The sequence below is a fragment of the Rhipicephalus microplus genome, chromosome 5 (genome assembly GCF_043290135.1).
Source record: "Rhipicephalus microplus isolate Deutch F79 chromosome 5, USDA_Rmic, whole genome shotgun sequence".
Lineage (NCBI taxonomy): Eukaryota > Metazoa > Arthropoda > Arachnida > Ixodida > Ixodidae > Rhipicephalus > Rhipicephalus microplus.
This window is the reverse complement of record NC_134704.1, coordinates 2,837,426-2,859,148: the sequence shown is the minus strand read 5'-3', so window position 1 is coordinate 2,859,148 and position 21,723 is coordinate 2,837,426. Positions and strand designations below refer to the sequence as shown.

Below are 21,723 nucleotides of genomic sequence, written 5' to 3'. Positions count from 1 at the left end.
TAAACTTCGACATGCTCGATACTTCTCTTCAATGGACTTGCGGAGTGGATACTGGCAAATCGAGGTGGACCTGAGAGACAGCGAGAAGACCGCTTTTGTCACACCAGATGGATTATATGAATTTAAGGTCTTGCCATTCGGTTCGTGCTCAGCCCCTGCTACCTTTCAAAGACTCATGGATACCGTGCTTTCTGGGTTGAAGTGGAAAACATGCTTAGTATATCTGGACGACGTCATAGTGTTTTCTGCGACGTTTGACGAGCACCTTGAAAGACTTAAAGTGGTCTTACGAGCCATACAGTCCGCGCGCCTGACGTTGAAGCCTGAGAAGTGCCAAATTCGCTACGAAGAGCTGCGATTTCTTGGTCATGTCGTCAGTCATGCTGGTATTCGTCCCGATCCTGAAAAAATCGCAGCCGTAGAACAGTTCCCTACGCCGAACGATAAAAAGGCTGTCAGACGCTTTCTCGGCCTCTGCGCATATTATCGACGATTTATCGCGGACTTCGCACACATAGCATCACCGCTAACTCGCCTCACAAGAGAAGGTGTCAACTTTGAGTGGAATAACGAAGAGGAAGCTGCTTTTAAAGATTTTCGCCAGCGACTACAAACACCCCCAGTCCTTGCCCACTTCGACGAGAGAGCCCCTACGATGCTTCACACCGATGCTAGCAATGTTGGTCTGGGAGCTGTGCTTGTGCAGCAGCAAGAGGGCGCAGAAAGGGTAATCGCTTACGCAAGCAGAACGTTAACACGTGCTGAGGCTAATTACTCCACGACTGAGAAGGACTGTCTCGCCGTGGTATGGGCGGTTACGAAATTTCGTCCGTATTTATATGGCCGCCCCTTCAAAGTAACTAGCGACCACCACTCACTTTGTTGGTTAACTAATCTTAAAGACCCTTCCGGCCGATTAGCGCGTTGGAGTCTCAGGCTGCAGGAATTCGACATGGCAGTCGTACATAAGTCAGGGAAGCGACATATGGACGCCGACTGTTTGTCCCGTTCACCCATTGAGTCGGCAACCCTACCCGAGGAGGAGGAAACATCATTTCTCGGTGTCCTCGACACGACCACCATTGCGCAGCAACAACGAGACGACGCTGAGTTGCTTGGCTTAATTACCTACTTGGATGGCAGATCTCAGAAGGCGCCAAGAGTTTTCGCAAGAGCGTTGTCATCATTTCGTTTACGTGGCGGAGTACTCTATAAAAGAAATTTTTCGTCGACGGCATCTGCCTATCTGCTCGTCATCCCAGCAGCCCTTCGCACCGAAGTACTGAAAGCATGCCACAACGAGTTTACCTCTGGCCACTTGGGTTACACAAGAACGTTGGCCAGGGTACAGCAAAAGTATTACTGGCCAAGACTAACCACAGCCGTGAAGCACCACGTTCGTACCTGCCTCGACTGCCAGCGACGCAAGTCACCGCCAACTAAACCAGCTGGCCTCCTGCAACCCATACAGGTCCCAATGACTCCATTCCACCAGATCGGCATGGGCATTTTGGGCCCACTCCCTACTTCTACTGCAGGCAACCGATGGGTTATCATCGCGACGGATTATTTGACCCGTTATGCCGAGACAAAGGCTATCCAGAGAGGTACAGCAGCAGAGGTGGCAAGATTTTTTATCGAGAATATAGTACTGAGGCATGATGCACCAACCGTCGTAATCACAGACAGAGGAACCGCATTTACAGCAGCTCTTTTGGACCATGTTTTGATGCTGAGTGGAACAACGCATCGTAAGACCACCGCATACCACCCACAAACGAACGGGCTGACAGAGCGTCTAAACAAAACCAGTGAAGACATGCTTTCGATGTACGTTGTAGTCGAACACAAAAATTGGGATACAATCTTGCCTTACATAACGTTTGCATACAACACGGCCAAGCAAGAAACGACCCGCATGACACCTTTCAGCCTCGTTCATGGACGGGAAGTACGAACCATGTGAGATGCAATGTTACCGCACGAAGGGGAGGAGATCGTCCCGGACGCCGACACGTTTACGGAACGCGCAGAAGGAACTAGGCAACTTGCACGTTTACGGATCAGTCAGCAGCAAGACTACGATGCAGGCCGCTACAATGCTCACCGCAGAACAGTCGTCTACCAAACTGGCGTCAAAGTATGGGTTTGGACGCCCATACGAAAACGAGGACTTTCCGAAAAACTCTTAAGAAGATACTTTGGGCCGTACCTAGTTGTGCGACGACTGAGCGATGTGACTTACGAAGTTGTTCCCGACTCTTCGTATAGTAGAAGGCGTCGCCAGCACCATCGTGAACTCGTTCACGTAGTCCGCATGAAACCCTACGTCAGCGAGTGATTGCATGATACTTTACTTTAGAAAAAAAAACTGCATTACAGACTGCGTATCGGGACGATGCTTTTTGAGAGAGAGGCAAATGACGCGCTTACATGTGGACGATGATGATGGGGCATTTAGGGGGCACGAGGTAGTGGGCCTCTAGCTTCTCTCGAGGCCGAAGAAGACGATCTTGTGGCTCAGCTGTTGAGGACACGCTGCTTTCGTCGTCCCAATGTGTATCTGTGTTTTATTCCCGTTGTACCGCGACAATATTAATTGTGTGCGCACTGGAATTACACACATTACGTGCACGATCGCGTACCCAATACAGTGCTGCCTTCTTACCGATGTGAAGTACGTCAAGCACTAGGCTGGCATAGCATGGATTAGCTAAGAAGAAAGCTCTCAAAATCATGCATTGCCACACTGACACTATATACGAGCAAAGAACTGCCTATCGGCCCGTAGATCGGAAATCTGGCAAAGAAAAAAACAGGCCTTACGGCGAGCAGAATGCGTAAGTCACTGCTGGGTGAGTTCGAATACGATGATGTAGGGGCTGAATGATTTTGGTTACGACACGTTCTGATGCTCTCTGCTGTTGCACAAAAACACTCCACGAAGTACTTCAATACGCCGCACTCGGGCCTGCCATGCACGAACAGTCGCGGAAAGATGTGCTCGTAACATTTTACTGCATGCTAACCAAACAGTACGGGTTAAGTTTACGCCGGGGCTCTAAGTCCGCGCAGAAGCGAACCAGTGCTGAGAGCACGCTGCGGAGCATCTGCTGCTTTGTTTGCCCCATAGAGATTCATACAATAATACTAGAGAGGAATCTGACGCTAGTGTCTACGTGGGCTCTCCTTCAGCAGTGCTTGTACCCGCAGGGGAATGATGGGAAGTACAGGCTTCATATCTGCTTCGGATAAATCATGTTCTTGTGATTCGCGACGCATCTTTGCCGAGTGTAAAACAAAGTAATATGAAGTTATGTTAAATTGAAAGTTGCTTCATTTTTTTGCATACAAACGTTATTGCAAACGATGTGACACGTATTTTGAAGGAGTGCGGCCACTAGCGTGGGCCCGGTCTTAGCGAGCCGCAGGGCACAGGATAACCGTCGCCATGGCGAGAACACGATACTGCTCAAGGTCGCAAGACTTTATTGTCTGTGGCAACACCAAAGTGCAATACAGCCCGTTGCAAAGGTGCGGTGGGAAAGCAAATGGGCTTATTCACGCCATGGGCGAAATAGTACTACACAGGATGCCACGAGCACATCTCCGTGGTAAAGGTGATTCACGAAGACACCGGGACTAAGGCCGGCAAAGGCACTCGCGTTGGCTTCGGAAGGAGAAGGGTCGGCGTAACTTGGCCATGCACTAGGATACCGTACTGCCCTTCGGCCGAGCGTACGCAAAGGGGCAACGAAAAATGAGCGTTCGCCTCAGGCGCCGCCAGTGACGTCCAACTAGCCCCGAGCAACAGGAGTCAACTGACGGAAAAGGGAATGCGTGGCTCACCGTAAGTCCCAAGAAATCTCTGACCCGCTCCCGACGCACACACGCGAAATCTCTCAGAAGACTTTGCGCGCGGCACCACAGTCGACATCCACTACTGGGTTAGAGGGGTTAAAAAGTCACTCCTTGCTTTCCCAGCGTGGCAGAGAGCGGAGAAGGGGAGTCATGTTGTGACATGAGAATGGCAGAAAAGGCGGCAAGGCCTGCACAAATGCAGCGTGCTAGCCTCGATTCCCACATCCCCCTCTCCGAAATTTGCCCTTTACCGGTCTGCAAAGGCAGCCGGACGTCAGCCATGCAGTTAAAATGACACTGCTATGAGCCACAGCTAACCTCAGTCCAGCCCTGTAACTGCTGCTAAAAATTATGACAAAGAAGAAAAAAACAATAATAACAAAATAAGCGCATGACACTATAACAGGTTTGCAAAAGGAAGCACAGGAAAGTAGTAGTAGTGTTCGTGGTGCTGAAGCAGGATAGCGTCCACCGCGTGGAGGGGGTGGAAGAATGTGACAATGTCTGCTGGTTGCGATGCCCGAGTGTGAGGTCAGAAGCATGGAAGGCGTTGCTGCTCTTGATTAGTTGCAAGTCCGGCGGACGCCGCTTCGGTTGTGGTTTGGGGGCCCGGCTTTTTTGGCTCGATGACGGAGCTGAGACGTTGCGGGAAGCCGGGCCTCTCCAGTGATTGGCTGCGAGGCGCCCTGGCGTTGGCCGGTAGCATATAGGTGCTGTCAGCTGGCCTCGCGCAGGAGCCATGGGGGAAAAGGCAGCAGGATTTCTCGGCGACGGCCAAGAGCAGAGCAAGGCTGGACTGTCTTATGGCACTGGGTCAGGGCCGCAAGCACCTCTAGTGTCCACGTCGATGGGGCGAAGCCACGACGCGCAGTTTTCACGGGCACGTACTGAAGCGTCACGCACTTGCACACGCACAGAAGCACGCACGCACACACACACACACCGCCGACGGCTGTGTAAGAAAAGGCGCAAAGCGTCCTTCGTTCTACTCTCCACGCATAAGCACTGATACTTAAGGTCACAACTTCCTTCGTGATAAGACGAAATAAACACGAAAAGAAAAAAAGTAAAACAGAGCAAAATGACTCTCAATCTCTGGGCAAAAGAAAATAAAAACATAAAACACAAATAACATTTAATATTAGACGAAAGAAATATAGAAACCTAAAATACACATGAACACTTTAAAAAGAAATACTGGCAGCAAACTGGGCGGAGTCAACTTCTTTACCAAAAAAGGCCGTAAAGAAGCTAACCTATACTGAGGCTAGACAGTAAACATAGGGCTTTCGGTTGCAGATAAGCCCGTCGTTCGGCGCAAAATCACAAAGGTGACCGCTTCCTTAGATTATACCGGTGCGGAGTCCGAATGCGATCCGCCGCCCCGGGTGTCCCCCTTGCTTGCGCGAAGGGCTGCAGGGCGCTGGCACGAGCTCAGCAGGCCGTGATACAAAGGGTTTCAGGTCTGCGATATGGACACGGCTGAGTTTTCCCGTATGGGGATCTTTCAGCAAGTACGCGAGTGGAGTGCAAGCTTTCACCACTCGGTACGGACTAAGCCACTTAGAAGCGAGCGAGGTTGAGAACCCCTTACTGGCATCGCTAAGAGCGTGGTTACGCCTCAGGACAAGATCGCCCACCTCAAAAACTAGGTCGCGATGCTTGCGGTCAAGTGGATCTTCTGCTGAGTCTTGGCCCACACCAAACTTTGCCTTGCTTTGCAGAAAGCTCGACAAAGCCTGTCTCCAAGTGTCGACGCGTAAGCAGAGCAGTCTGCCAGCGTCTCCTCGCCCTCGAGCTGGCATTGAGTGACGCTGGTCACCGGATTTGCCAACTCCCTTCTAGAATTTAAGAAGGCGGGCAAGAAACCAGTTGAGCGACTCTCGCATGTTCGAATAGCGAACGCGAGCTCACTCAAATGGTCTGCCCAGTCCTTATGACTTTTGGCAAAGGCCGACAACATCGGTTTGAGCGTACGATTGACGCGCTCCGTCAAATTTGACTGGAGATGGTAGGGTGAAGTGCTGCTGTGATCAATTTCGAGGGAACGGCAGGTGACACCAAACACCCGAGCGAGGAAATACAAAGCATTGTCAGTGATGAGCGTTTCCGGGAAGCCCAACCGGCAAAACACTTCCTGCAGCTTCTCAAGCACTGCTCGCGCTGTCATCTTCCGAAGAAGGAACAATTCCACCCATTTCGAAAAGTGATCAACGACTACCATCAGGTGAATGAACCCCTGCTTTTTTCCGGAAAATGGTCCCATTAGATCGCAAGTTGTCACTTGCCACGGACTCTCACTGACAATCGGTTTAATCAGACCGGGCGGTTCGCCACACCTTAATTTCACCGTTTGACAGACCCGGCAAGAACGGCAGTAGCGAAAAATGTCTCGCTTCATGCCGGGTCAGATCACAACGCGGCTCAGTTTTGCAAAAAGTTTCGAGTCGTTCAGGTCACCAGCCATGGGTTCTTCGTGAGAGGATCGCAACAGCACGGCTCTCAGACTTTTGGGCATAACCACTTTAAATGGGTCCATGGACTCATCGTCAGTGGCTATATACTTCAGCAGTAGCCCCTCGTGGTCCAGCTAGTATGAATCTGCCGAGGACTCAGCGACACACGCTGGTTCGAGCCCCCTATTTGCGCCCGCTGCAAGGCAAGCAGCGTCACGACGCTCCGTCTTGCCGAGACAGTCATTATGAAAGCCCGCTGCAGGACAAGAAGCTTCACAACGCTCCATCTCTCCGAGACCGTCGCACATTTCGCGACAAAACGGAACCCTTTGCTGTGCCTTTAGAAACCCTTCTCTGCTGAAAGCGATTCCCATTCTCCCAAAATGGGGGAGTCTGGTATGGCTTCCACTCAGGACCGTAGCACCAACTGCTCGAGTCGGCGTCACGGGTTTGCTCTCGCCCTCGGGAGGGGCCTTCGGAAAGCTCCCGGCTCGGCCGCTTTGTGGTGCGCCGCTTACCTGGTTAGCAGCCAAGGTTTGTCCCTATGGAGACTCACCCTTCTGGCCGAATGGCGACGAAGCCGCTATTTCGCTGTCGACGCTTGCATGTGCTAAGGCACCGCTAGCAGCTGTCGCACCGTGATTAAGGTCCTCGGCAGACAATGGGGCACGAAATAGCACGTTAGCTACCACGTTGCTGCTCCCTTTTCAATACTGCACTGAAAAGTCATAGTGCTCTATCAGAAGAGCCCAGCGCCAGCCTGCCGGCAGGCTCGCGGGGCCGCATCAGCCAGCACTGTGATCCGTTTGCTCCACGAATTTCGTCCCATCAAGATAGACGTCAAACTTTCACAGTGCAAACACGATGGCGAGGCACTCCTTTTCAGTCACGGAATAATTTTTTTTCCGCAGACACCAAGGAGTGGCAGGCAAAGGCGAACGGCTGCAACACGCCATCGTATTCCTGTAAGAGCACAGCTTCTAAACCCACATCGCTCGCATCAGTTTGTACAACAAACGGTCTGGTCAGGTCGGGGAGCTTGAGCTGCGCTGTCGCCGCGATGGCGTGAGACAGTCAGCAAAATGCCTCTGGTCTCAAGTCCTCATTGCCACTCAGCAGGCTTTCCCAAGAGCTTGCTCAAGGGTGCCTGCAGTCGGGCACAGGATAGAATGAAGAAATGGTAAAAGTTGACCATTTCTGAAAAGCGGCAAAGGCCACGTACGTCCTTGGGCATGAAAAAATCGAGGATACTCCAAGTTTCTTCCGATCCGGCTCTATGGAGCCTTCGCCCAATGAAACCCGAGTAGCTGAACACGGGTCTGCGCTAATTGGACATTAGCAGGATTTAATGTCATCCTGGCGGTCCTCACTCTCTCGAGTACATCGGCAACATGGACCAAGTGCTCTTCGAAGGTTCGTGAATAAATCAAGATGTCGTCGAGGTAGCACATGCTGTATGATCACTTTGCTCTTCCGAGGACATGGTCTATGAGTCTTTCAAACGTCGCAGGAGCATTGGAAAGACCAAAGGGCATACAAGTAAACTCGAACAACCCTCTGTGGAACGTGAATCCAGTTTTACACTAGTCACGATTACCCATCGGGACCTTTAGGTAATCTTTAGAGGTGTCAAGCGTGGTAAAGTACCGTGCATCACCCAGTTTACCTTCGATGGAGTTTATAGTGGGGAGCGGATAGGCGACCTTACGAGTCCCTCCATTCTGATGACGATAGTCGACGCAAAAGCGATGAATGCCATCTTTCTTAGGCACCAACACAATTGGAGACACCCAGGAGCTAGACGAGCGGCGAATAATGCCAGCCGCAAGCATGTCGTCTAGCAACCCATCGATAATCTGCCATTGGGCGAGACTGACGGGCCTGGGGTTACACTTCAAAGATAGCACGTCACCAGTTTCGATCACATGGCTCACTAAATCGGTGCAGCCCGGTCGATCAGCGAAGAGCTCGCTGTACTGATGTAACAATGTCAACAGACGAGCCTTCTGTGCATCTTCCAATTGCGCGACCAAAAGATGTAGTGCCTCTTCGTGTCGTGTCGGTCGATCCACACAGGCGTTTCGAGCTGACGAGCGCGGAACGCCAGAGTACGACCCCGAAGTTCGAGCACGACAGGGTTCGTGCCGCCCTCTCGTTACCGAAGGGGACTGTGAGAGGACAAATGCGTTGAGCAGGGGCTTGGCCCCGAACTCTGCACAGGGCACGTTTCCGACGCTTCTGCGGCAAAGGCAACAGTAAGCACCGGCGGGCTGATGAACGGCTTGAGTTGGCAAAAAGGGCCATCACGATAGCCGCCATTCGCAATGTCCACAACGATACCTGTTTTAATGAGAAAGTTCCGACCGAGAATCACTAGAACATTGAGCCCCAAAGATGAACAAGACGGCACCGTCTCAATCAATCTCCCTATCTGACAGTCAATCTTGCAGCGCCTGCTGAATAAGCCACGCCTTTCGCAAGGGTGAATGTCGTTCCGCTGATCGCAAGCGCACTGAGTGCTTCTGCAAGTGGGACAACACCTGTTTGCCGAACAACGAGGCGCTAGCGCCCGTGTCCAGCAATGTGGAAAATTCACAGCTGGCAATAGTGACCGGAATGAAAGCGCGTATGTATCAGCAAGAAAAGTGCTTGCCGTGCACGCAGAGAGAAGAAGAAAAAGGTTGGGTCGCTCGTGCATTCACGAACGACCCAGAAACCAGTTTCCCTGCCTCGCAGGAGGCCTGGATCTGGTGCGTTTCCTTGCTATGTGCCCTCGTTCGTGGCAGTGGTAACAGCACACTTCATCATGCTATGTTATCCCAAGATACGTTTCTGCGAGCCTCATCTCTCACATTAACATTACGTTAGGTCGGAAAGCGTCCCTGTGTGGAGGTTAGAGGTGGAGCAGTGCAGGTTGCCCGCCTTTCATGAGTAAAGCGATCAATAGCGCGATCGCTCAACTTCCACACACAGCCGGTTGCAGCCGCAAAGGCGGCAACAAGAGGCTGTTGTTGGCCCCTCTCCAAGCGCAGTGCGGCTCAAGGGCATCGCTGGCTGGCTACCGCGGTCGATAGGCACACGCGGGGAGAATGTCGCCTTAAATTCGCTTCGCTTCGGCGGCCGACTCCTCCAAGTGACGGAAGCGACCGCCGCGCAGGTATGCCGAAAAAGTCAGGTGTGCCTGCCGTATCACCCGTTCGACGCGCTGCTCGTTAGAGGCTCGGGGCGCAGCGATAGAAGTAAGTTCATCCATCGCCGTACATACTCCTGTAAAGACTCGTTAAGAGCTTGTGTACGGAGCTCGAGCTCTTGCCGCATCCTACTTTCGTAATCAGCAGGTGGGAATTCGTGCAAAAAGCCCACACGAAACTCCTCGAAGGTTGCTGCACGGTAACCAGTAAACCGATACCATCCCATCGTTTCAGTCAGTGCAGCTGGAACAACGCGTTCGAGCACCACCTGATCATCCAAACCCGTTGCTCTTTGATAATCTGATAACCGGACAGAGAGTCGAGGTAATCTTGGGCGGTGAGCAGATCACCGTATCCTCTGTAGGTTGGCACAGGCAGCATAACAGCGGGATGACCGCTTTTCGGACCAACCGAAAGCGTTTGCGCAGCTCCCGAGAGTGCTCTGATCATCTGCACGGTGTTTTACAGCAACGTCTGCGGTGTCGCACCGGCTTCGTAGGTAGCCGTTGGTGGGTTAGCGGCGCGGTCAAGCGAAGGTGAGCAGTGGCCCAGCTCGATCAGTGGGGCGGTTTCAAACGGACCATTGCCCTGCACGCCATTCCCAAAACAAAAGAGGCTCCTTGTGGGATTGGCCTGTTGTCGAACAAAATGCACACTTAGTGCAACTACCATTGACAATTCAGGTGCCTGCTCAGCGTGCGTTCGAAGTGTCGGTTGCACGGCTGATGGCAGGCAAAAGTCGGCGAGGGCCAAAGCCTGCGCCCTGTCAATTCCGCAAGGGTAACCGACTGCGAGCGCTGTGCCGACGAACTGCCATGCACGCCGAAGGACGCATTGGCAGTCAGAGGCACTTGTGTGTATACCGTTCGGGTAGGGCAAGAGGCCTTTTCCGAAATTACGCGCCATGTATAAAGGGAGCGGCTGGGCGCCTCGTGTCGTCACCGAAACAGGGGGTGCCGACACGGACGGGTGCCGAAGGGTTCCCATCAATAGAAGCAATGGCCTCCTTGTGCAACGTGGCATCCGCCAACAAGGACAGCGAACAAAAATCCCACGTAGTAGACACTTAGGGCGCCAGTGTAGTGACACGTATCCCGATAGAGTACGACCACTAGCGTGGGTCCGGTCTTAGCGAGCCGCAGGGCTTGCGTTAACCTTCGCCGTGGCGAGAGCACGATACTGCTCAAGGTCGCAACATTTTATTGTCTGTGGCAACACCGAAATGCAGTACAGCTCGTTGCTAAGGCGTGGCGGGAAAGCAAATGGGCTTATCCATGCCACGTGCGAAAAAGTACTACACAGGGTGCCACGAGCACGTCTTCATGGTAAAGGTGATTCATGGAGACACGGGGACCAAGGCCCGGTTGCTTGAGGGAGGACAAAGGCGCTCGCGTTGGCTCTGGAGGGAGACGGGTCGGCTTAGCTTGGCCATGCACTGAGACACCGTACTGCCCTTCAGCCGAGCGTACGCAAATGGGCAACAAAAAGTTAGCGTTCGCCTCGGGCGCGAGGCGTCGTGAGCGAAGTCCGTCGAGCCCCGAGCAACAGGAGTCGACGGACGGAAAAGGGAATGCATGGCTCACCGTAAGCTGTCCCGGAGAATCTCTGACCCGCTCCCGACGCACACGTGCGAAACCTCTCATGAGACCCTGCGCGCGGCGTCACAGTTGACATCCGCTACCGGGTGAGAGGGGTTAAAACATTACTCCTTGCTCTCCCAGCGTGGCAGACAGCGGAGGAGGGGAGTCATGTTGGGACATGAGAACGGCAGAAAAGGCGGCAAAGCCTGCGCAAAGGTAGCGGACTAGCCTTGATTCCCGCAACGGTTCTTGTGACTAGGTGACTGAAGGGAAACCTGGACATCTTTAACCACCAGGGTATGCATTGCTCTGCCATTGTCTTTCAGATTGGGCATCAAGTTGCACTGAATTATTCTTTACAACATTTCAAAACAAACATTCTTGGTTTGCCCTCAAAAGCTTGCATTATTTATTCATGGCACGTATTATTTTTTGATGAAAATAACAGCACAGTGTTAAGTGAGAAGCACTTAATGTTTTGTCTGCTGCAATGCCAGGGTCATCTGTTCAAATGGTCTGCCCCCAACGCACTTCTCTTTTTTTGTGAAGTCGAGTCAGAAGATAAAGCAGAAGGCACAACTCTTTTTCTCGCTCGGAAAGCATGTGAGCTGCGCTGCAGGCTTCAAATTATTCATTCTTGTTTACATCCGAATGTAAAGCAGAAAGCACGACTCTCTCTTCAGCTCGGAAAGCACGTGAGCTGCGCAGCTCCGTGTCGTGATGATCCGAAACTAAAAGAACGCGGCTGAACACTCTGGGCCAGCGCAATACCTTGGGCGAAATCATTTTGTCCGAGTATTAACAGCGAGTAACAGCTCACCGACAATGAAGCAAGTACAAGAGAAGGCGTGTTAGATGCGCTGACAACGGTGAGTGTTTTGACGTTATTAATTTAGCAACCGTACAAACAACACGATCGATTGTGCGCCTTCTACGGTTGCATTCCGCCACGCAGCCGACGCAGCGTCCAGGCACTGTGTCCGTGTTCCGCATGAAACTCACCGACGTCAGCATTCTGCGACCGTGGTGACTTTGAGCACGGTGCTAGTGACAGTTGAACGCGGTTGCTGTTACGTTGAGATTGCATGCAATGCTGGGGCAGAGTATACGAATCGGAACAGAAAAGGTGTTTTAATACGCACATGCAATTTTATAGTGTACATACACAACACGAAGCTACGTATGTGCACATGGTCCTCATTGCATCTTGCTGGGCTCAACAGCCTCGCCCGTTGTCACAAGCGGGAGCACTGCCCAACTGTTACTGACCTGCAAAGCGTTCGTCGTCGTTCTGCTTCGTCATGGTGCCCAACGCAATTTCGCTGAACACTAATTGCTTCATCCGCGCCATCCACTGCGCGACACATGGATATGCACTCGTTCTACACACTATTGAAACCTCGTGATGGACAAAAGAATTTGCAAATATTGCTAAGAGTACACTAAGAGCCAGGAGAACACTGCATAATCAATAACGCGGCGCAGAGCATAAATATTGTCCACCACAGCTCAGCACGAAACCTGGGGAGGCTCACATGCCGCCGCCAGCCGCGGCCGCTCATTGCTAGACCAGCTCCACTGCACAACACGTAACCATAGTAATACATCTATTGTGCCCAGTGAATATTGCCGCCATGATTTTATTTCCTCCACACTCCTCTCGTATCGCGCGGGCTGGGCATGAGACTGCCCTGCTTTTGCCAGCGGGAAAATCAAAACAGTCTTATTGCCATTGCTATCTAGCAATGGCGGCGCCCATGCTTGCTGAACAGCAGTAGTTTTTGGTAGTGCCAACGCATGTTTTAGACTTCGTTGACGTATTTTTAGGTTTTGAAAATTCATCAAAATGTTAAAGATTAGGTTTACTCTATAAAAATGAATATCTGAGCCTTGAATGGCATCGTAAAATTTCGTTGAAGCAGAGCGGCAGAAGAAAAAGTGTTCGTTGTGGCGACAATATTTATGCATTGACTTCATGAACTGCTGACAGGGAACCGTGAATTTTTCATTGTAGCGGGAATTTCGTTAAAGCAGCATACGTTGTAGCGGGGTTCTACTGTATAAACATCGTGGAAGAAATCTATAGAGGATCAGCAGTCACCATTGTGGTGCCATGCGAAGCCTGTGTGACGTCACGCTTATAGCGCCGGTGCTTTAAGAGCAAACCTCATAAACGCGAAAATGCACGCGACAGCGAAGAGCGATGCTATGAGCGACAAAACGGGGCGTTCGCGCGATGTGTCGCGGGGTAGTTTTCGCGCAATCGCTCGGTTCTCCAGGTTTGGAAACCGTGGCTCATCGCCCGGAAGTGCTGGGCTCAAGCAGCCAATAGCGAAAAACCAGAAAAGACAAGGACTACATAGGTGTACGTGACCCTGCCCGAGTCACGTTTGCGCAACAAGAAATAATGCATTGTTTACACATGTGCATATAAAAAAAGTGCTGCAAGGCATTTATAAACACTTTCCGTCCCATTACACAACAATACATCGCATTTTTTAATTGCATACCGCTCACTACGCGGTTTTCTTTGTGCGAGTAGACGGCCTCATGCCAGCAACGGTGAAGTTCGCTCGCCGAAGCCGTCGCGTGAATGAGGTTTGCCTGCGCTAGCGACTGATCACGCGAAGACGATCTACGTCGCGTCGCTCGTCGCTGTCGCGTGCATTTTCGAGCTTATGAGGTTTGGCCCTTATGGCTATATAAGCGCTGTGAACCGGGCGCCCAGTGCTCTTTTGTACTCCGTATTCATGTAGCAATAAACTTTCTTACTGTTCTTCGTTCACGGCCACTCTGGCTCTGCTCGTCCCTCGAGGCTACAACAGACTGGCGACGAGGATGGGATTCAAATTCCACTGGGCTACAAGACACCATTAGCGGCGGTTCTGAAGCGCTGTGAAGATACAGGCAGGATGGCGACGTTGGGAAGGTTCGATCAGTTCATCGAGGATGGTGAAGAAGATTTTCAGTCCTACGTGGAGCGGTTCGACCACTTTCTGAAGGCCTCCCAGGTGAGCGACAACCTGAAGGTGTCAGTATTCATAACGGCAATAGGAAGGAAGGCCTACAAAACTCTGAAAACGTTGCTCGAGCCAGAAAAGCCAGAAAACAAGACGTACGCACAGTTAGTACAGACACTGAAAAAGCTGTATGTTCCCAAAACTTCCATGATTGCCGAGCGTTTCAAATTCAATCGTTGTTTTCAACAAGATGGGCAAGCGGTGACAGCCTTTGCTGTAGAGCTGAAGCGGTTGGCGACATCCTGTGATTTCGGAACGTTTCTGGACGACGCGCTGCGCGATCAATTTGTGGCAGGACTTTGTGACAAAGAAACACAAGAAGAGCTGTTAAAGACAAGCAAAATGGCTTTTAAAGAGGCTTGCGATATCGCTAGGAGTATCAAGTCGGCCCGGAAAGAAAGCCAGGATTTTCAGCTCAAGTCAGCGCAAGGAATGATCAGTACCCTAAAACGCAAAACAGGTAGTGGGAAACGCCCACCACGCTGGAGAGAAGAAACTTCGGGGATGCCTGCTGGCACTAGAGGGCGGAACCACTGCACTGTTTCCGATGTGGCTCAGAGCATGAAGCATCTATCTGCAAATTTCGCAAGTACCGTTGTCGGGTGTGTAAACAGGTTGAACACTTAGCGAAGATATGTAGGGACAGAGTTAGAGACGCTGCGAACATGATAGACGAAGAAAGTGATGCGGATGAACATGTGCTGTACAATAGCTATTCCTGTGAGCGGCGCACCAGACTCTACGAAATTTGCCTGAAGCTAGATCAGAAAAGAGTGCGCATGCAGATTGACACAGGGGCGCCTGTGTCAATTGTGCCAGAGTCACTGTGCAAGAAATACTGGCCCAGCCTACCCTTAGAGTCATGCAGTCTTAAGCTTAAAACCTACGGTGGCACTCCGCTGACGGTAAAAGGGAAGGTAAACGTTTATAAAGTAGAGCACGATGGTCAGCACAAGCAACTTCCGCTAATTGTCGTGAAAACAAACGAGAGTACTAACACTATGCTGTTGGGGCGAGACTGGTTGTCAGCACTGAGGTTAGACAGAGCTAGTGTGCATGGGGTTTGCTTGGACAAAGTGGCATTGCTGCTTGAAAAATATGCTAAGATTTTTTAGCCTACCTTGGGCCTAATTAAGAACAGGGCCATTAAGTTAATGCTTAAAGATGATAATAGCACACCCGTTTTTTGTAAAGTGCAGTCGGTACCATTTTCAGTTAAAGAAGTAGTGTCTTCGGAACTGCAGAATTTCGTGAAAACCGGAGTGCTAGTACCTGTTCAGCAGAGTGAATGGGCGACGCCACCAGTAGTGGTGCCGAAACCAAACAACCAGGTCAGGGTGTGTGGGGATTTCAAGGTGACACTAAACCTATGCCTAAGAACTGATCATTACCCCCTTCCCGTGATTGAGGACCTGTTTGTAAAGCTGGCCGGTTGCAAATATTTCACGGTGTTGGATATGTCCGCTGCATACGAGCAGCTGGAATTGCATCCCCAAGTGCAGTCGCTAATCGTGATCAACACGCATTTGGGGTTATTCAAGTATACGCGCTTACCCTATGGCATAACGAGTGCACCTTCGATTTTCCAGGCAGTTATAGATGACGAGTTGAAAGGACTTGATAGGGTAGTGTGCTATCTAGACGACGTGCTGATAGCAGGAGCTACCTTTGAAGAATGTTTCTATAAAGTGGAAATTGTGCTGTCCCGGTTTCTAGAAAAAGGCATTCGACTGAAAAAAGAGAAATGTAAGTTCTTTCATACTTCCGTCCTGTATTTGGGCACGTTCTCGACGAAAAGGGCATACGCCCATCAGAGGAAAAAGTAAAAGCTATAACGAAGGCCCCTGCACCTGCGAATGAGGCACAGTTAAAAGCTTACTTAGGGTTGATAAATTATTATGCTAAGTTCGTTCCCCACGTGGCCACGAGACTCAGACCACTGTATGACGTGTTGAACCAAGAAAAAGGTTTCAAATGGTCCCGTGAGGCAGAGCAAGTGTTCCAGCAAAGTAAAACGTGGTTGACGGAAGGAAACGTTTTGACATACTGCGACCCAACGAAAGAGATAGGGCTGGTGTGACGCATCCATGTATGGCGTGGGCGCCATTCTGTTTCATAAGATCGATAAGGTGGAAAGACCTATTGCTTATGCGTCTAGGGCACTGAGCAAAGCAGAGAAAGGTTATGCTCACATTGAAAAAGAGGCTCTCGCCGTGGTCTTTGGGCTGAAGAAGTTCAAATACCTATTTGGGCGTACTTTTGTCATTTATTCGAACCACCAGCCATTAGCCAGCCTTCTGGGGCAAGGCAGAGCAGTTCCAGTATTGTCTGCAGCGCGCATGCAACGATGGGCTTTGCTACTGCTGGCGTACAAATACAGATGAGAGTACCAAAAAGGCAGTAACATGGGAAACGCTGACGCGCTTTTGCGATTGCTGTTGGCGAATGAGCGAGATGTCTCAGATTACGTACAATTTTTCTCTGTTGTCAATGAACTTCCACTGTCTGCTGACATAATCGGCAAGAAAACAAGTTCTGATAGAGTGCTATCGACAACAAGTGGCTCCTCGTGCTGGTGGATGCACACTCGAAGTGGGTGGAGCTGTTTGTGATGAATTCAACAACGACCGAGAAGACCGTCGAGAAGCTGCGTGGGGTGTTCGCATCGTATGGCCTTCCAGAGGAGGTTGTTACGGACAACGGGCCTCATTTCACGGCAAAGAGTTTCACAGAGTTTCTGCTTAAGAACGGGGTGTGGCAAACCAGAACACCTCTATACCACCCGGCGATCAATGGAAGCACCGAGAGATGCGTCCAGACGGTGAAACGGGATCTTACGCGACAGCTTCTCAATGAAAGGTCATCGGGCCAGAGTAAGACCCTACAGCACCGCATAGATCTCTTTCTGTTCAGGTACCGGAACACACCGACCACAACCACGGGGCAGACACCGGCATAACTGTTTTTATCGTGGTCGCCTCGCACTCGCCTGACTATGCTACAGCCAGACCTGGAGAGACGGATGGAAGAACGGTTCTCCAAAGTAAAGGCCCAAGTTAACGAAAGAAGAGGGTCGGAAAGAGCTTACAAAGAGGGGGAAAGCGTTCTGGTTCAAGGCCTTTGTCCAAGTGATCCCAAGTGGCTCATAGGTGTCATAGAAAGAAGGTGCAGTGCCGTTACGTATCTTGTGCGCGTAGGATCCAAAAACAGGTTCGTGCATGTACACGATTTACGTCCACGCTACTTTGAGAGTGGCGAAGAAGGCCCCAGTGAGCGTCCCTGTTTTCGTGCCCAGCTCAATTCCAGACCTTGGGTCCGAAGCCCCTCCTACAAGCCCCCGTCTCCTTCCGGTTCATGCGTCTCCCAGGTCTGTGACCACACTGCCGGAGCAACCCTGAGATTCAGCTCCCTCGGAACAACCAAATGCAAGTCCACATCAAGGCTCTGCCCCGGCAACGTCCCCTCTGCGAATACCTGTGTCTCCTCTAGGTGCTCAGACTCTTTGACGCAGTGCTCGTGCAAGAAAACCTCCCGATTGGTATAGGCCATAAACATTGTGGGAAGGAGTGTGGTGTCATGCGAAGCCTGTGTGACGTCACGCTGATAGCGCCGGTGCTTCATGGCTTTATAAGCGCTGTGAACCGGGCGCCTAGTGCTCTTTTGTACTCCGTATTCATGTAGTAATAAACCTTCTTACTGTTCTTTGTTCACGGCCATTCTGGCTCTGCTCGTCCCTCGAGGCTACAATAACCATAGTGCTTCATATAGAAAGTGATAGAATACCAATCAAGAAGGGTGTAAAACAGGGGGAGACAATCTCCCCAATGCTATTTACCGCGTGCCTACAGGAGGTTTTCAAAGGCCTAGGTTGGGAAGAGTTAGGGATAAGAGTTAATGGTGAGTATCTTAGTAACCTGCGCTTTGCCGATGGCATTGCATTGGTGAGTAACTCAGGGGACGAATCGCAACTCATGATTACAGAGTTAGACAAGGAGAGCTGAAATGTTGGTCTTAAAATTAATCTGCAGAAAACAAAAGTAATGTACAACAACGTTGGAAGAGAACAGCGCTTTTAGACATGTAATAGTGTACTTGAAGTTGTAAAAGACTACGTCTACTTTGGGCAGGTAATAACCGCGAAGCTGAACGACGAGATTGAAGTAAATAGAAGAATGAGAATGGGTTAGAGCGTTTTTGGCAAGCAGTCTCAAATCATGACTGATCGCTTCTATCTCTCAAAAGGAAAGTATAGGACAGGTGCATCTTGTCGTTACTTGGCTACAGAGCAGAAACCTGGAGACTTACAAAGGGGGTTCATTGAGAACGATGCAGCGAGCGATAGAAAGGAAAATGGTAGGTGTAACTTAAAGGAACAAGAAGAGAGCAGAGTGGATCAGGGAACAAACCGGGGTTAAAGATAGCATAGTTGAAATCAAGAAAAGCAAATGTACATGGGCCAGGCATGTAGCGCGTAGGCAGAATAACCTCTGGTCATAAAGGGTAGCTGATTGGATTCCCAGAGAAGGCAAGTGGGTTAGGGGAAGACAGAAAGCTAGGTGGGCAGATGAGATTAAGAAGTTTGCAGGTATAAAGTGGCAGCAGCAAACACGGGACCGAGTTGACTGCCCGAACATGGGAGAGGCCTTTGTCTGCAGTGGACATGGTAGGATGACGATGATGATGATGATGATGATGATGATGATGATGATGATGATGGTCTCCTAAGTTTCTCTATATAACCACCAAGCAGGAATAGACAATAAGACAGAATGACAATGCCAGAAGCAAAGAAGCAAACCATTACTCCTTAGGAGTCCCGACATAATCCGGAACTTATTTCCATACCATACAAACGTTCTATGGTGCGTTGCTTACATTATAATGAAAGCATAATACAGCATACCTATGCATCAGCTTCATACGGATTATTTTCTTTCAGCACATTAAATGGTATTTCAAACAGGAACCACTCTTAATGCACCTTTGCATTGCGTGTTGGACCGTAGCTTTTAAAATCCCCGTCAGACTGCTCTATGTGTCCATTTGCTAGATGAGCTCCTTCCATCTACACGATGCATGGTTTTGGGAGAAAAAGGGTTTTACCACAAACTGCATAATTGTGAGCTGACTTCAAGATTATGCACGTTATGCAATGAACGACATTGTAGAAACACGTATATTGATTATTGAAATAGATTATCTGTTTCTATCAGAGAAATCCAGCAGGAGGGTTAGACTTCTTCGAACAAAAGAACAAAGTCTGTCATTTTTTCTGGCCTTTGGGGGCCCCCTAAAAACAGAAGGCCCGGTTCATTTGACCACCTTGAACCCTGGATAATCCGCCCCTGGCCGTCTGAATTCATTTTCTAGGTCTGGGCTCCTTAAAGTGTTCCTAAATCTAAGCACATGATTGCTCACAGAAACTCTATATTGAAAACAGTTTAAGTACCACAGCTTATGTGATAGTAACATTTCTATGTAGTGGTACCATGGCCAGATAAACACAACTGAGGCTTCTCGCATGATCGATAAACTACAGTGCCGTAGTTGTACAGCTCCCAAGTGCATAGCCTTGAGCCTGTTTTTTTTACATTGTTTTTTACAACTGAGTCGCTATAAAAGGCTGCATTCACTTACCATTTAATAGTCCTCATATTTGGGAGGATTCCAAGAGCATTTCGGGATATGCTTGAACCAGAAAGTGGCACCCACTCTGAAATTATTTTGGTGAATGGAGGGTACGATGACAATAAACAGCACTCTGAAAAGTTGCCCTCGCCAATCTCATTACAATGTATTAGAAGCCGAGACAGACCAAATGCTTTCGTACGTCGTTTCAGGCATACGTAGAAACGCTTACATTCTGGCTGTCATGACCAGACAAACCACATTTTAAGAACTTGTATGACATACGCGCACATAGAAACACGACGTGGCTAGCAGACGTCGCACGGAGCAATTCACAGTTGCCTCTTCGGCCAGTTGCCGCCAGGCGGCGACTCTGCTTGATCTTGCCAATAGGGCGTCACAAAAGGAACAAGACGCTATACATGACTAAGTCCAGCAGATGCTTCAGGATATGATCCAGCCATTGACCAGTTCCTGGGCTTTGCCAGTTGTGTTAGTAAAGAAGAATGGTACATTGCGCTTTTGCATTGATTACTTTAAATTGAACAAGGTCACCAAAAAGACCTTTATTCTCTACTCCGGATAGATGACTCGTTGGACCGTTTACGCATTGCTAAATATTTTTCCTCCATGCATTTGCGTAGCGGCTACTGGCTAATCACAGTCGACGAGCGTGACAGCAAAACGAAGGCTTTTATTACTCACGACAGCCTGTACGAGTTTAAAGTCCTATCTTTTTTTTTTCTATGCTCAGTGCCAGCTACTTTTCAAAGAATGATGGATATAGTTCTCACAAGGCTCAAATGAATATCTTGTCTAGTTTACCTTTACAGCATCGCGGTCTTTGCAGGCACATTCGAACATCACGTCTAACGTCTCCAGGCAGTTCGTCAGGCAATTAGAACAGCCGGGATTTCTCTCAAACCTGAGAAGAGCCATTTCGGACACGAAGAACTGAAGTTTCTTAGTCATGTTGTGAACCATGCCGGCATCCGCTCAGATTTGGAGAAAACGTGCGCCGTTGTCGCATTTCCCGTGCCCACGAATAAGCGTCACCTATGCCGATTTTTTGGGCTTTGTGCATACTACAGGTGCTTTGTCAAAAACTTCTCTAAGATTGCTGAACCCCTCAACTAGCTTACAAAAGATGGTGTCTCGTTTGTTTGGGGTCCATATTAGTCCCATGTGTATGACCTCCTTCAAAACTTTCTCCAGGCTCTGCCTTTACTGGGCCATTTTGACTAAAGTACCGACACGGAGTTACACACAGATGCCAGCAATAATAAGCTCGGAGCAATATTGGTTCAGTGGCATAATGGCGCAGAGAGCGTGAATGCTTATGCGAGCAGAACGTTATCCCCAGCGGAGAAAAACTATTCTCCAACCGAAAAAGAATGCCTCGCTGTTGTCTGAGTCATAACAAAGTTCCGCCCATACTTGTATGGCCACCCATACTGGGTGGTTACTGACCACCATTCTCTTTGTTGGCTCGCAAATCTCAAAGATCCCTCAGGTCGTCTTGCACAATGGAGCCTTTCATTACAAGAGAGAGAGACAGAGAGAGAAGAAACTTTATTCAAGTGTCCCTGCTGGGGTCAAAGGTGGTGGGGGGCCGGGAGACGTGCCCCTCTCTAACTCCCTTCCTCAGGCGGCGGCCAGGCCTTGAGTCCTGGCGGCGTCTTCGGCCAGCTGGACAGCCAAGAGCTGGTCCTCCGGGCACGTGCTGAGCAGCAAAGCCTCCCACTGCTCGGCAGCGGTCATTGTGATTCTAGGGTTCGTGCTGTGTTTAACTGAGTGAATAGCTTTGGGGCAGGCCCATATAATATGGTGGAGCTCAGCATTAGGTGCACCGCACGTTTTGCATTGTGGTGTGTGAATAGCGGGGTAAGTACGGCTGTACAGTGACAGACAGGGGAAAGTGCGTGTCTGTAATAGACGCCAGGTAGTGGACTGCTGCTTACTAAGGCACTTGTCTGGTGGTGGATAT

General features: G+C 50.1%; 1 protein-coding gene and 1 pseudogene across 6 annotated transcripts in view; both read left to right on the top strand.

Annotated features, from left to right (window-relative positions):
* Window positions 1–21,723, top strand: part of LOC119174039 (E3 ubiquitin-protein ligase SHPRH) — a 394,742-nt gene that overhangs the window by 143,902 nt on the left and 229,117 nt on the right. The window lies entirely within an intron of this gene.
* On the top strand, window positions 13,335–21,530 carry LOC142817161 (uncharacterized; annotated as a pseudogene).